At 41.0% G+C, this 3,437-nt stretch overlaps 1 non-coding gene across 1 annotated transcript; it reads left to right on the top strand.

Annotated features, from left to right (window-relative positions):
• Positions 1-2,365: 2,365 nt before the first annotated feature.
• Positions 2,366-2,418, top strand: LOC123728337 (U7 small nuclear RNA). The gene has a single exon (XR_006760223.1). It is a non-coding gene; the product is annotated as a U7 small nuclear RNA (small nuclear RNA).
• Positions 2,419-3,437: the final 1,019 nt, after the last annotated feature.

The following is a 3,437-nucleotide window of genomic DNA, read 5'->3' as shown; positions in this document are numbered from 1 at the left end:
GACAGAGATGGTGCTAGAGCTGAGTTAGAGGTACCAGGTGTAGGGCTTAGTGTTGTGGACACAGCGGCTGCCTCCTTCAGCGTCAGTCTTGAGCAGTATCTGAGGCATCTGGGAGCAATGTTCCCTCAACATTTTGGGTCTTGTGAGCGGAAACTTGAACATTGTGAGAATGTTCTTTATATTCTGGCGCGTTTACAGTGAACACTGAGGCTGTACCCTTACAGTTTTAGACAGTAGCCAATAGGCTATTGTGGCTATTTGAGCATAATGTTGGCCTACCAACAAAACCAGTGGAGCAAATCCCATAAAATGTTCACATTGAAATAGCTTTTGATTTATATGATATAGCCTACAGTAGTCTATTTGTGGTGTTCAATGCAGACCTACATTGCATGAGACTTTAAAAAACGTTTTTACATTATGAAGGGCTTGACATTAATTTAGGATTTTTTACTTGGTCTGCAACACCATGGGCCAAACAGGTGACTGACTGTACATTGCATTGTGTTGTATGATGCAAGAAACCACTTTACAAAATATAATGAATAATTATTACCATACAGAGAATTAGACAATGTAGGCTAGCCCTCTGCATGTGGGCTTATTTGCATATTCAAGCCCGTCTCAAAATACAACACTGCCCCTTTAATTAAGACATACGATTTTTTTACCTGACGGGTTTTCAAAGACAGCTTCAAATGTAACATACAGGTTTTGTGCTCTTGTAGGAAGCGGTAACTCCCCATTGCTGACCTATACTTATCTATAACTGCGCTAATAACTTTCTAACTGGCAAAGAATATCACCAAATGTGCACACGTGCGGCACCGCGCATTCATCTGAAAAGCGCACTCACTCACGGGTGATTGAAAGACCGCTTGTGGGCCCGAATTCTACTCCGTTGAGCTCTGGCTCTGACTACAACAAAATCACAGACTCAGTCTTGCAAAGTTAAATTTGTTTTGATTTGTTGCTTTGAAAACGAGCTGATATAATTTTGATTCGATCACAGAAAAAACGTTGATCTATATAGTGGAAACTAATGGGCGAACTCAGTGCCGTTCAATCACTACTGCGTGTCAGTCCTGGAGGGAAAATTGTCTGGGAGTGTCTCCTCCCTCCTCAGACATTATGACTCGGTGTGACCTCCCCTCATCTCCTCCCTCCTCAGACATTATGACTCGGTGTGACCTCCCCTCATCTCCTCCCTCCTCAGACATTATCACTCAGTGTGACCTCCCCTCACCTCCTCCCTCCTCAGACATTATCACTCAGTGTGACCTCCCTTCATCTCCTCCCTCCTCAGACATTATCACTCAGTGTGACCTCCCCTCATCTCCTCCCTCCTCAGACATTATGACTCGGTGTGACCTCCCCTCATCTCCTCCCTCCTCAGACATTATGACTCAGTGTGACCTCCCCTCATCTCCTCCCTCCTCAGACATTATGACTCAGTGTGACCTCCCCTCATCTCCTCCCTCCTCAGACATTATGACTCAGTGTGACCTCCCCTCATCTCCTCCCTCCTCAGACGTTATCACTCGGCATCTCCTCTTGCCTCAGGTCGCCATCTGTCAGACTGTTCAGCCATCATTTATCTTCCTTCAGAGAGCTTACACCGCCTCACCGCTCCGCTGCTCACCGCTGTGTGTATGCGTGCGTGTGTGCGTGCGTGTGTGTGGTGTCAATGCCCCACTGCTGAGGCCTCTCTGATAAACATCCATACTGTATCATCTGAACCAGACAGGCCCTACCCACATGAAAATATACTACAGTTTACTATAGAATACTACAGTATTACAATAGAATTCTTTAGTAAACTATAGTATACTTTAGAATAATATACTACACACTGTAGAATCCCTCGATCATGTGGGCGGCAGGTAGCCTAGTGGTTAGAGCATTGGGCCAGTAACCGAAAGGTTGCTAGATTGAATCTCTCAGCTGACAAGGTAAAAATCAATCGTTCTGCCCCTGAACAAGGCAGTTAACCCACTGTTCCTAGGCTGTTTGTTCTTAATTGACTTGCCTAGTTAAATAAAGGTTCAATTAAAAATTATAATGTGTAGAATACTACAGTAAATAGTACAATATTATCCCCCCAAAAACACTGTAGTAAATACTACAGTAATGTCAGCAAAAACACCACAGTCCACAAAGTTTTTTAACTATAGTAAATACTACCGTATTTAATTTGCATATATCCTCTCTATTCCCCTCTCCATATCTCAATTTGTGCCACCCTTAAATGAGAAACCTATATGCCAAGTATAGTGCATATTGTGTTACCTACAGTTTATAGAAAAGAGCAGAAGCTCTGAATTATTTGTTCAGACTGCAGTCCTATCTACCTACAGGTTATGGAAAATGTGCTCTTTTAGTATTTCTCCAGTAGGTTTCCTGAAGTAGAAAGCCTCCACTTCTATGTTCAAGATAGGAAATACTACAGTCTGCAAAACACTACAGTAAATACTACAGTATGCTACAGTCTGCAAAAACACTACAGTAAATACTACAGTATACTACAGTCTGCAAAACAATACAGTAAATACTACAGTATACTACAGTCCGCAAAAACACTACAGTAAATACTACCGTATTCCTTCAGTTTGCAAAAACACTACAGTAAATACTGCAGTATTCTACAGTCTGCAAAAACACTACAGTAAATACTACAATATACTACAGTGCGCAAAAACACTACATTAAATACTACGTATACTACAATCTGCAAAAACACTACATTAATTACTATAGTATATACTACAGTTTTATTTTACTACAGTATTTATGCTATAGTTAACTGTAAATACTACAGTATAATATAGTAAATACTACAGTAAATACTACAGTATAATACAGTAAATACTACAATAAATACTATAGTATTCACTGTAGTGTTTTTACAGACCTTAGTCATTAAAGTCTGCATAAACACTAAAGTGAATACTATACTATTTATACCATAGTACACAATAGTATGTTTTCATGTGGGTATTCAGCCCCACTCACACAAATCCCCTGTGGACGCCTCATGAAGGACCTTAGACAGATTATCATTAGTCTGTTTACCATGACAACTGTTGGAGCTGCCTTCAAGTGGCCCGTCTGATCCATCACTAGAAAAGTCAGCTCAGTTGATAAATGCTCTTTGTTTCCAAAGCTAGATGGTTTTGTATCTACGTCTCTGCGTTTCTGCGTGATTTAAATATCTAATTGATTCCAAGGATTCCTTCCTGGCGAACAACAGCTCACAGGAGAAAAGAGTTTATTTAAGGAGGTGGACGTTAACGTGGTTCACTCTGTAAGTGTCATCTAATGGTTGGAATAACGTTTTAACAAGCCTGTTTTCCCGAAGCATTCATTCCTCCATGTTTTCCCCTCAACTGATTCAGCCTGACTTCACCTGACGAGTCAACGCTATGACTAATGCTATA

Source organism: Salmo salar, chromosome ssa17 (genome assembly GCF_905237065.1).
Source record: "Salmo salar chromosome ssa17, Ssal_v3.1, whole genome shotgun sequence".
Classification (NCBI taxonomy): domain Eukaryota; kingdom Metazoa; phylum Chordata; class Actinopteri; order Salmoniformes; family Salmonidae; genus Salmo; species Salmo salar.
The sequence above is the reverse complement of the archived record's forward strand: the minus strand, read 5'-3'. Positions and strand labels throughout refer to the sequence as shown.